Source organism: Eschscholzia californica, unplaced genomic scaffold (assembly GCF_041429995.1).
Source record: "Eschscholzia californica isolate CP2 unplaced genomic scaffold, dmEscCali1.0.p SCAF_6, whole genome shotgun sequence".
NCBI lineage: Eukaryota > Viridiplantae > Streptophyta > Magnoliopsida > Ranunculales > Papaveraceae > Eschscholzia > Eschscholzia californica.
In genome coordinates, this window is record NW_028238483.1 from 22,774,397 (window position 1) to 22,787,662 (window position 13,266).

At 33.2% G+C, this 13,266-nt stretch overlaps 1 pseudogene across 1 annotated transcript; it reads right to left on the reverse strand.

The window, feature by feature from the left end:
• Positions 1-11,805: 11,805 nt before the first annotated feature.
• Positions 11,806-12,720, reverse strand: LOC147532556 (thioredoxin H1-like; annotated as a pseudogene). The gene is made up of 3 exons (XR_015228293.1): positions 12,468-12,720; positions 12,225-12,347; positions 11,806-12,141 (listed from the first exon to the last, which is right to left on the reverse strand). The product of XR_015228293.1 is annotated as a thioredoxin H1-like (transcript).
• Positions 12,721-13,266: the final 546 nt, after the last annotated feature.

Here is a 13,266-nt window from a genome sequence, read left to right on the forward strand (position 1 = left end):
TCGACTACGATCAATATATGTCGTTACATTTGGCATTGATACATCAAAGATGTGATAAGCTCGATAACTGCCCACTCAAACTCTAACAGAACCGGGCCCAACTAAACAATGGCCTAAAGCCCACCTACATTATTTATACCCTAATCATCCCAATTCAAATAAACCAAAGATTCCACCTTCTCTAGGATTCGAACCTGGGACCTCCAGGGCTTTCTGTAAGTTTATGTCAACTACATTATTTCTTATTCCCAAAACAATCTCTCTTTTCCTTATGTAGCCAAACAAAAACCTTTTGATATTGTCATCATCTCTCTACAAAAACCAGAAACCGAAAAAAAAAACCGTTTTCTCTCTACAAATTGTTGAAGAAGCTTAAAGCTCCTTCTTCTCTTTCAAAATTTCGAGCGAAACACAGAGCATCTCTATTTTCTCTGAACCGGCTTAAATCTTCTAATTCTCTCTCTAAATTTCTCGACTCATACTCTCCATTTTGCAAGATCTGTTAGCATTAGTTTGGATCCCTCAAACAAAATCTAGAACTGAAACGACTTCAAGTAATCGTCGATTAAAAGCTATTCTTGACCGGAAAAGACGAAACGTGGTGGTTTTTGATAAGCAAGCATCGATTTCTAAGGTATAAAAGAACGAGAAGAGCTATTATGGATTTTTTGTTAAACGTTTAATAAGAAGTGGATTATGTCAGGTTTTTAGAAAGAGGAAAACTATTAGGGTTTATTTATTTATTTTTTTGAGGAAATTGGGGTTTTTTATTAAAAGGTGCAATCTGTTGAAGATTATTAGGGTTTTGTTTGGGAAAAAATCTAGGGTTTTTTTGATGAAATATTTTTTTAAGATATAACATTTCATTCATAAGTTTAGAATATTTTTTAAAATGTTTGAGTATTGTTTTTTTTTGGAAGACGACTATGATTTATGTACGTCGCGATATTTGGCATTTGATACATCATAGATGTGATAAGCTCGATAACTGCCCACTCAAACATTAACAACACCGGGCCTATAGCCCAACAAAGAAAATCGCCTGAAGCCCAACAACTTTATTAATACCTACATAAGCCCAATTCAAATAACCAAAGCTACCTTCTCTGGTGATTCGAACCTAGGACCTCCAGGGATTTCTGGAGTTTATGTCAACACCTTGGAACCACTTGGGCTACCAACTGTTGACAAATGTTTGAGTATTTTAGCAAGTGTTTTTTCAATTGAATTACTTTTTCCAGCATGAACCCGATTTTTTGTTTAAATTTTTGATGGTTTCAACACATCTATGTTTGTTGTGAAATTTTATAGAAATTTTCTGTTGTAGCATGGATATTTGCTTTTTTTTTTTTGATGAGAGCATGGATATTTGCTTGGCTTATAACTTTTGACCACACTGAAAAATATTTCTTTGCATTGTTTGGTGAACTCGCAATATTTTTAGTTTTGTTGGGTATATGTATTTATGTTCTGTCGACATAATATAATTTTTTCACATACTTCTTATATGTGCTACATTGTATTTGATTTAGATGTTAACATATTTATAAATGTATTTTGCAAGGATACCCCTGTTGTAAACAAGGGTAAAGGAAAAGTCGATCAAAAGGAGGTTGTTGTCGTACAAGGTGAGAGAACAAAGATACCTAGCAGAAAACAAGTTATTCAGTTCAAGTGAGTAAATAACTCATGGATATTTCTTAATTTTGATTAAATAAGTTAGTTTGTTTGCTTACAGAACTATAAATGTTGCAGCAAATTTCATTTTGTTGTCTTCATGTTTAAGTTTGTCCAAGTTTATTTTCGCAGTGTTACCAACATATTTAATAATGTTTTAGTTTGGGTGTGTAAGTATTATAAATTTCAATACAGTTTTTATTCATTTGTTACTTCATTTTGGGAATTGTTTTGAATTCATTTTATTTACCTTTTTCCGGGTTCATAACAGAGCATATTAACGTTTGCCTTGTTCAATTTTGGAAACACTTGTCAGTAATGCGTTGTCTCCTTAGAACATAGATTGTTTTGCTCTCCTTAGAACAAGGTCTTGGCTCATGAAACAATTAGATGTTTCAAATGCTTTTTTGCATGGAACATTGGATGAAGATGTGTATATGATTCAGCCACAACGTTTTGAGCAACAAAGGAAGGAAAATTATGTCTGCCATCTTCATAAAGCTCTTTATGGCCTAAAACAGGCTCCTAGGGCCTGGTATAACAAGTTTGCTAATTTCCTACATGCTTATGGATTTACTAAGAGTAAAACTGATCACTCAATGTTTGTTTATCATTCTCAAGATCAGATGATGGTTTTACTACTTTATGTTGATGATATTATTCTAACTGGCAGCTCAAATTCTCAAATTTCCAAATTGATATCTGATGAGACATGAAAATGTCCCATCTGAATCTCTTAACTCGGGTTAGTTAGTCCAGTTCGAGCAGTTACTCTGATGATTTGTGTGTTTTTTCTTATCCAGGTGTCTTCTACGAATTGAGCACGGAAAACGGGTAAAATCGGGATAACAACACACTTGAGGGCATTTTGGTCATTTAGAGGTTATGGTATTCTGGAAATTTTAGTACGCGGATGGAAAGTGGGGTCCATGACGAGTCCGCAGGAGAAAACGGGAGTCCAATCGGAGTTCGGAGGAAAAAACTAGAGCATGTCAAAATTTGTGTCAAAATCGGTTGAATAAAAGTCAACATAGATTGGTCAGTGACACTTGGCGCACAAGATGGAAGTAAATCTGACGGCAACTTGAATTTTTCGGTACACTGTTTGGCATCTCGGGACGGCGCTTGGGATTTTCTTGGCATAGGATCCGGTGCATTGCAACCTCAGTCTTTAGTGCTCCCACACAGATCTGAGGGACATGAAACACGCACGTGTTGATCGAGCGGTGGTTGTCGACCATCATAATTATTGATGAACCCATATTTGTAGCAAAACTTGCTCCCCTTTAACAGCACGTCCTTGTTGATTGGGTATGACCATCTCCTCCCTTATCTCTATTCTCTAATTAACAACAACAACATATTTCCTTCCTCTTTAAACAGTAGTGAGACAAGGTGAATATTTCAAAACATGGAAATATTTTAGAGGGAGATCAGTAGAAGAAAACAGGAAATAAAAGGAGGATAAGTTAGGAAGGGATATTTGAATCCCATATTTTGGGAAGTCTTTTTATCTCTCTTCTCTCATATCTATTTACAGTAGAGAAAAGATTGGATTTTTAAATACCAAGAGAGGATTCGGTTGCTAGCTGGATATTAGATTAGGAATTATTCAAAGAAGGAAGTAAACATTAATGGAGGGATTAATTTCAGAGGATCAGTGATTGCTATGGAATTCTTCTTCTTTTTCTGTTATTCTTGAAGATCTGATGCAACTAAAGAAGAAAGTAATGGTGTTAGAATATTATTTCTAGAGAGAGATTTCTTTTAGTGATTGAATGCAAAGATTTTATCATAAATATATTCTACAGAAATTGAAAAATGAAAGATGGGATTCAAGAGATATTTCAGAGGGAGTTTTTGGTAGCTAATTGGCTGGACTTTTGATAGAGAAATTGATGGGGACAGAAGTGATCGGATTTTCTATAAAGAGAGGAGTAGTAGAGATAACAAATCATCTCATTTTTGGGGGTCAAAAGCTCAACTAAAAATAGAAAAATCAGAGAAAGAGAGAGAAGGAAAAACAGATTTTTGGTTCATCATCATCTTAATCTTCTTCTTCTGTTCTTTGCTTTGTATTTATTTCTTTTTGTGAGAGAAAGGAGTGATTGTATAGAGAGAAAGAAACAGAGAGAGTGAGGACAGATTCAAACAAAGAGAAACAGAAACAGAGAGAGATTGTTAGAGAGAGAGATTATTTCTAATTTAATGAAGTCTTCCTCTTTTAATGTGTTTATGTTAGTTGATTTCTGGATTGAAAAGTAAAGAAAAGAGATATTTTACAGAAACAGAAAGAGTAAGAAGAGAAAGAAAGAGTAAGAAGAGAAAGAGAGTTGGAGAAGACGAGAAAACCATTTTCCCACAGAGAATCCATTTCCGGGAAGACGAGAAAATCGTTTTCCCTTAGGGCCTGTTTGGCTGCGACAGGGAAAATCAGTAAGAAAGTTTCATTCTTCTTCCATTTTCTCTCTCATTTGTCATATTTGATTTAATCTTTTATTATGGGTAGCTAATTCTCCATCTAGGGCTAGGATGAAACCCATTTTTAAGCTTTTAGAGACCAATTTTTGTGCGATTAATTCTCTTAATTGTGTTTAAAAGTTCAAGTTGTTTTAGTTCGTTAAACTTGTTTTCTTTTCATTGTCTATATTTTTAGTTTGATACACCATGCTTAGATTAAATTCTTTGATGGTGTATGCTTATCGATTAATAGTCAATAGTTTAGAGATTTGTTTTTCTAAATACAACAATTACAAGTTTGTGATTATCAATCGGGTTTTAACGAAAACATCTCCCGGAATTAGGATAGTTCATTATCCGAAATTCTGAGTTATAAAAAAGAGAGTTGATTAGATAATTATTGGGTCTGAATGTGATTTTATGTGGTGGAATCCTAAACCCTAGACTCCTCTCCCCATTTGAGTTCATTTTCATTTCCGTAATTTTATTTTAATATTTTATTTATTTTATTTTAAAACCAAAACCAAAACCATTTTCAAAACCGTCTTACTTCCAAGTCTTAGAATAGGTTTCACTTAGTCTCTGAGGAACGAACCGGTCTTACCGGAATTTATTACAACTTGACACCCGTGCACTTGCGGGTGTAGACCTATTTAGGGTAACCTTTCTAGGCCCATCAATATCTGATTTGAGTCAGCATTCAAAATGAAAGATCTGGGTCTTCTTTCTTATTTTCTGGGCATAGAGGTTCGGTCGATTACTTCTACAAAAGGTATATTTCTCACACAAAATAAATATACTCTACAGCTATTACAGAAAGCAAGTATGTTAGAATGCAAACCTTCTAAGCTCCCTGTTGCTAGTGGTCAAAGAGTGTCTGTTACTGATGGAGAAGTGCTTGAAAATCCCACAGAATATCGCAGTTTAGTGGGTGCTCTTCAATACCTCACCTTAACTCGACCAGACATCTCTTTTGCAGTTAATTACATAGCTCAATTCAGGCAAAAACCCACAACAGTTCACTTGGTTATTGCCAAAAAGATTTTAAGATATCTAAAAGGCTCAATGGGTTCTGGAATTCGAGTAATCCCTGGTAATATTACTACTTTAATGGCTTATTCACACTCAGATTGGGCTGGGCGCCCTGACTCAAGGAAGTCGACTGAAGGGTACTGTATTTTTCTTGGCTCGAGTCTTATCTCATGGAGCTCTAAGAAACAAGCTACAGTGGCTAAATCGTCGACAGAAGCTGAGTACAAAGCTTTATCAAATACGGCAACAGAGGTTGTATGGTTATCTTACCTCGTGGATGAACTGAAATGTCCATTAAATCGACCTTTCACTCTCTTTTGTGACAACATCAGTGCTCAACATCTAGCCTCGAACCCCATCTTTCATGCTCGAACGAAACACATCGAGGTCGACTTTCACTATGTTCATGATTAGTCTCAAATGGTTCTCTGGCGATTAAACATGTCTTGACGAAGGATCAGCTTGCTGATATATTTACCAAGGGTTTACCCTTTGATCTGTTCTCTCAAATCAGAGACAATCTGTTGGTTCTATCGTTGCCGTCACCGTCAGTTTGAGGGGGGATGTAAGAGTTAGGGTTCTGAAGGAGATAAAAGATAAAGCTTCTAGGGTTTTAGTCTTCATTTCATATGAAGGGTAAAACAGTCTTTATGAAGCCCACGCAAGCCCAAACTCTCAAGGTCCAACTACAACAGCAATAAAACTATAGAAGCATTCCTTGTACCTGAATAAAGAAGATAACAAAGTTAGTTAGTAACTAATTTTGGTAATTCTGTTATTAGTTAAGAGTTAGTTAGTTGTTATTCTCTTCTTTTCTATTCTAACTCTATATATACAAAAATGTAATTGAGTTTAGTTTGCGTGAAATAAAATCTAAAGTTCTTAGAAAAACTTACAAAGATACCTAGCAGAAAACAAGTTATTCAGTTCAAATGCACTCTCAGGCTAGCCGTAGACCTGGCTAAGGATTCTTTTTGCGGTTCATGACAGGGGATCAAAAAACCGGGAGCTACAGATAAGAAGGATGTCACTGCAAGTGAGTAAATAACTCATGGATATTTCTTAAGTTTGATTAAATAAGTTAGTTTGTTTGCTTACAGAACTATAAATGTTGCACCAAATTTCATTTTGTTGTCTTCATGTTTAAGTTTGTCCAAGTTTATTTTCGCAGTGTTACCAACATATTTAATAATGTTTTAGTTTGGGTTTGTAAGTATTATAATTTTCAATACAGTTTTTATTCATTTGTTACTTCATTTTGGGAGTTGTTTTGAATTCATTTTATTTACGTTTTTCCGGGTTCATAACAGAGCATATTAACGTTTGCCTTGTTCATTTTGGAAACGCTTGTCAGTAATGCGTTGTCTCCTTAGAACATAGATTGTTTTGCTCTCGAAATTAGTCATTTTGTCCTGCTAAGTAAAAGCATGCTAAGTAAAAGCATGCTAGCATTTTACTATTGGATGGTTCTCAAAATTTGTAACTTTGCCGCAAATCGAAGAACGTTCGTAAAAGAGAAGAGTGGTATGGTCTGTTGTAAAAATACGCAAACAAGTAAGTACATTCTAAAAACATATGTAATAATGTTCTAAGCATTTGTAGACTACTGATACCAAATGTTTGTATGTTCTGTTATATATTTAAATTGTTCATGATCCAACAAAAATGTTGATATATTTTTTTTTACACTAACAGGTGGAGGATACTTGGAAACAAATATTAATGTCTTGAGCACACCTTCGTTCGACCTCAATCTCAGAATGGAAAAATGTGGCACAGAGAATGAGGGTTGAATTGACCTTCCTCATCTTGGAATATAATATGATTCAATGTAGATTTGAGTAGTAGTGTGTGGAAATTCTAATTTTTTGTAAACATTATTAACTATGTTTTTGTTTTTTGGTAAATAGTTACTTGTTGAATGCTCAATGTAAAGAGATGTTAGATGTTGTTGTAAGAAAGTATGGAATTTCTCTAAGAAATATAATTTTTGTTGCGGACAAAATTGAAAGGAAAAGGAGAAATTTTTAGTTTGCTTACAAAATTGTAAGAAATATTTCAACAGTGTCCATAACAAACGATTTGTGTCAATTTTTTGCTGAATGTTTATGCGTAAAACTTTTAGAGGGTTAGTGTCCCGTGTTCTGAATTTTTTTGTGAACAAGTTACATTATGTTTATGTGTAATGGTATTTTAAAACAAAATGTTTGAGATATGTAAGGATTTAGCGAATGATGCAGTAAACAGATGTGAAATTGCTCTCGTATTATTTAAGTTGAAGCAAAAGGATATGTATTGTTCCCATTCAGTATGTAGGTGAAACCAACTTAAGGATAAAAATTAATGTATGGATAGAAAATGAAATAACACATAAACACTGAATATAATGTTGTGAAAAACTTTGATACCGTTTAAAACATTTTAAAAAAAGAGTACTAAGCAAGAAATTTTCTTTTGATTTGTTAACATATCGAAATTTGCTTTTGATTTTTGAAGATATGTCTTTAACATTTCTTCGTCTGCAAACGATTTAGAAAGATGGTGGCACTTTTCTATCTGTTAGTTCCAAAGGCATTGGTTTGATGAACATTTTAAAAAATGCACGAGTTTATTTGTTGTGAACAAATTACAATATGTTGAAGCTCTACCCATGTCTCTCTCGGCAAATTATTTTAAGCATTTCTAAAATTTGGTAGAACTTTTCCATCAATTAGTTGCAAAAAGGCATTGGTTTGATGAACATTTTCAAAAATATTTTAGTACAAAGGGTGGGTGTTTACAGAAGGGATAATTATGGTTTTGTCAACCTCCATCTGCATTCTTTCCGAAATCAGAAAAAACTCAATATTTATTTCGATCACAATTCATTATATGCACAAATAATTAAGAATATGATATTTAAGTGTGCATTCAAAATAGATACTTGCATGTAAGGAAGTGTATAGTATTACCATAAACAAGTACGAATATGTCATACCAATAGGGATTTATGTAGTGAATAAAGAAGCAGGGGCGGCCCAGGCCCGAAGAAACCAAAGCGGCTGCTTTGGGCCTCACTTTGTGAAAGGGCCTCAAAATTCCAATCAATTAAAAGCACCTCCATGCCAAAACTTAAAAAACAAAAGACCAATCAAAATACAAACCCAGTCATAAGAAAAGCCCACTAAAGCCTTTTTAAAACCCTCGGAAGACGCGTGCTTGTTACTTCACCTATTTGGAAGGTCACTTAGGGGGGTAGTGGAGCACGACTTCACAGACTTTCACAGACAAAATGTCCCGTAGACATTTCAAGACATTTCGAATGACTTATTATAGACAACATGTGTTAATAGACATTATCAAGACATTGAAGTTTGTAGACAAAATGTCTTTATAGACATTTCAAAACATTTGATCCATAGACAAAATGTCCTGGGGACATTTTAAGATCTTGAGTCCATTGACAAAATGTGTAATGCATATTATATTTGTGCTAATCAAAAATATATTTTTCGACTTTTGTAGACATCTGTGAATATTTGTGGACATTGATGGACATTTGGTAGACATTTATTATTTTAATATTATTATTATTGTTTAATCACATGAAATAATATATTTATACTAACATTTTAAATATATATTTTTCGACTTTCGTAGACATCTGTGAATATTTGTGGACATTGATGGACATTTGGTAGATATTTATTATTTTAATATTATTATTATTGTCTAATCACATGAAATAATATGTTTACACTAACATTTCAAAAATATATTTTTCGACTTTCGTAGACATCTGTGAATATTTGTGGACATTGATGGACATTTGGTAGATATTTATTATTTTAATATTATTATTATTTTTTAATTACATGAAATAATATATTTATACTAACATTTCAAAAATATATTTTTCGACTTTCGTAGACATCGTGAATATTTGTGGACATTGATGGACATTTGGTAGACATTTATTATTTTAATATTATTACTATTGTTTAATCACATGAAATAATATGTTTATACTAACATTTCAAAAATATATTTTTCGACTTTCGTAGACATCTGTGAATATTTGTGGACATTGATGGACATTTGGTAGACATTTATTATTTTAATATTATTATTGTTGTTTGATCACATGATGGACTTCAAATGTCTCTTGTTTTTTGAAAGACATTTTGGCTTCCAAATTTGTCCCAAATCCTTCACAAATCCATCAAATTATGAAGTCCACCAAAGTCTGGGACATTTTGGAAGACAAACGAATGCCTCGGACTTTCATAGACTCTCAAATGTCAGGATTTGAATGCCTCAGACTTTCGTGGACTCTCAAATGTCTGGATTTGAATGCCTCAGACTTTCGTAGACTCTCAAATGTCTGGATTTGAATGCCTCGGACTTTTGCGGACTCTCAAATTTCCACGAAAGTCCCAATCCAATACCCCCTTAATAACAACCATTGTATTGAGGGGCCCAAAATAAAAAAAAAACTAAAAACTTAATTTTTTTTTTGTTGCAAACTTACAAGCCTAATCTACCCTGACTCTCTATTTCTACCGGCCTAAATATTTTCAAATGCCATATTTGTATTTCTTTTTCTTCTGTTTCTAAATTTTTGGTTTTATGTGAAAGTTCTAAATTTTGGTCACTTTTTTGTAAGAAATTTTGTGTTTTCTCTTGTATTGTGCTAAAATCTCCAATAATGTTCCTCCCAACTTTACTATCACGTGATTTTTTTTGTTGAAGCTACTACCACTTGATGATTCTCGCTTTTTTACCTTTATTTTTACGACTAGTTTTCGTAATTCTCTTTTTTTCTACTTTTTGAGTTTATCATATTTGAGTTATCTCTTTTTAGAAAAGAGTTAATTTGTATCTTATTACCGAAGAATAAGTGTTGATTTTATTACTTTTTAAAATTACATTTAACAAACACTAATAATATTTTCTTTTCTTGAGATCTCATTTACTCTTTAATATTTGTAACGGATTAGCCATGTTATAGGTTGAACAAGATGTGGCGGAAGAATTGGACTATGAAATCATGATTAGTGATTTTACATGTCAAAAGGCAAGAAGATTTTTTTCGAAACAATGTAAATTGAACCTTCTTATATAGTAAATAAGTCAGGTTTATGAATTTTAGTTGCGCTTTCATAATAATTTATTTATTAGGAGAAAAAACAAACTTTTTTATAGCTAGTGTTAAAAGGACCCCAAAATTTTCTTCGCTTTAGGCCTCCCAACTACTTGGGGCGGCCCTGCAAAGAAGGTTTGATCGAATCATTAAACGTAATGTAAACATTAATAAAAAGAACAGTATGGTGGTTAAAGTTACGATGAACAACTTCGTTTGTGCTTACAAGATAAGTAATAGTAGTCACTAATTAAGGTGTGATTTGTACAACAAACACGAGCAATTTTGCTTACGAATGGTTCTCTTTGTCCGGGTTCACGATCAATCCGTACAAACCAAAAATGTCAATAAAAATGACGAAATATATAAAGCATTTATCAGTTTGCTCGTCGCATCAACATTGTTTCCACAACAAATTTAAAATGCTTAAAACGGCAATCAATTTATGTAAGGAAAAAAATCTGGGTTGTGGTGGTAACATATATAAAAATAAATTAAACATTTTTAAGTTTGCTCGATGTATTAAATCGAACTAACAATATATTTTAAAATGCCTAAAACACCAATTGATTTGTTTGTTAAAAATCAAAATATGCTAAAAACGTAATTCTAGAGAGAGAAACTTAGAAACAGATCTACAATTGTATTTTTGTTTTCTTCGAACAAAATATTACATTAAAGTTGGAAGAATAGATCTAAAAAGATATCAAACATTGAAGAACAAATCATATGCTTAAGTTTGAAGAACAAATCATATGCTAAAAACTTTGAAAATGAATGTAGATGATGTTAAAAGCACAAAACAAAATAGTTCTGCAAAATGGAACCAAATTTCTTTAAGATGAATACAAAAAACAATGAAGATGAGAGATGAAGAAATAGTTTTAGAGAACTTCAAGAAAGCTTGAAGAATGCAAAAAAAGATGAAAATGAAGACGAAAGATGAAGATGAGAGATAAAGATGAAAGATGAAGATAAAGATAAAGATAAAGATTATCCTACCTTGAAGATAATGATGATCGAACCTTGAAGACGAAGGTGCGGTGAAAAAATCTAAGACGTGGAGAGAGAGAGAGAGAGAGAGAGAGAGAGAGAGAGAGAGAGAGAGAGAGAGAGAGAGAGAGAGAGAGAGAGAGAGAGAGAGAGTACACTGGTAATGTAGAGAAAAAGAAAGGAGAAAATAAAATTTTGGTTGAAGAGTAGAAAGAGACGGAAATGGGTTGTATATATAAGGGTACACTGGGTATTATCTAAATATATGGCTTCCTAGAGATGTGAAAATGCGCGTTGAGATCCGTATTTAGGTTTGATCTTTATTATTTATTTTAAGATGGATTTTTTGTGAAATATTAATATATATTGGGCCTGTTTTTGTATTTGTGCCCATTTTTTGGGTTTTTGATTAAAAAATACACATACAAGTGCACAAAATTTTAAGCAATTATTTCATGAATTATTCCCAAATTCTTTGTTGAACATTTTTTTTTTTTTTTGTTGAACTTTGTTGAACATTATTTTTATTTTTTGTTGAAATTTGTTGAACATTATTTGATCATAGAAAATATTACTAGTACAATGATATAAAGCAGCAAACATAACAAGAAAAACAAACCCCTAAATTAAAACATTAATCCATTACTAGTTGACCTAATTGATCAAACCAAATTCCCCCCCACTGAACAAACCCTAATTGAGATCACTCAAGCTGCTGCTACTCCTGGTGTTCTGTGCAAGACAATCTTCCTTTCCAATTCATCCTTCTTAGCTCCAACAATCTTGTCAATTGTTTTCCCATCTTTAAACAAAATGAAAGTTGGCATAGCTTGAACCCCAAATTCTCGAGATACAGCCTACAATAATTTTGAACAAAATTAATCAAAATTTTGTCTCTCAAAAAGTAATTTATTAAGAAGAAGAGGGGAATTATAATTACAGAGAGTTCATCGACATCAATTTTGACAAAGACAACGTCAGTGAATTTCTCAGCTAATTCATCAAAAAATGGTGCCATCATTCGGCATGGTCCACACCAGGTTGCCGTGAAATCAATCACCATCTACATCATCATAAATCATACATAAACATTAACCTCGGCCATTACTAATCGATCGATGAAAAAAAAGAAAACCCATAATAATAGGGAGAGAGATAGAGAGAGGGTAAGTGTTGTTTATACCAATTGATTAGAGTTTTTGAATGATTCCAAGTGATTTCTCCATTCAGTAGAAGTGTGAAATTATGAACGCGAGCTGAACCAGATGAATCACCGGTGGAGGTTGAAGACAAACTTGCTCCCATCTCTCTCTCTATATATATATAGATCTCTATTCCTTCTTCTTTCCTGGATGATTGAAGAAATTGAAGAACACAACTAAAGGAGGAATAGAGAAGGCATCTCTTATAAGAAACGAAAAGTCTATTGAATTGGGTGGGCTTTGGAAATGTTCTCACACGCTAGAAAGGGAGGAACTGGATTCCTTCACACCTAAGTTGGTTGTCCCATTCAACTAAAAAAAAAAAGAGTTAATCGCTCCTGTCATCATTTTCAACTCTCATTCCTCATGTAAACATCCCAAGCCATTCTGTATTCATAAAATAAATAGGGAATTGGACCGAAGACCAAATTCTAAAATCCCTTGTTCAGAAAGCTAAACAAACCTTCGGATGTATTTGAGTTAGACATAAAAGATTAAGTTGAACCAAAATCGAGTTTCTTCCTTACAATGTTTTACACCCTCGCAAGACTACTCACCATAGCGTGTATGTCCTCCAGGATTCAACGATTCCTTTCAGGATTGTGATGGTACGTCACAGTGTTGAAACTGCTCGAACCTTCGGATGTATTATGAACGTTTGATTGAAAGTGACTGCTTATTTGATTTTAAAATATAACCAGTATGCTCTTACTTGTAATGATAGAAACTCTTGTTTCTTCTTACTACTTCATATTTTGGACACACTGAGGGAACTTCTGA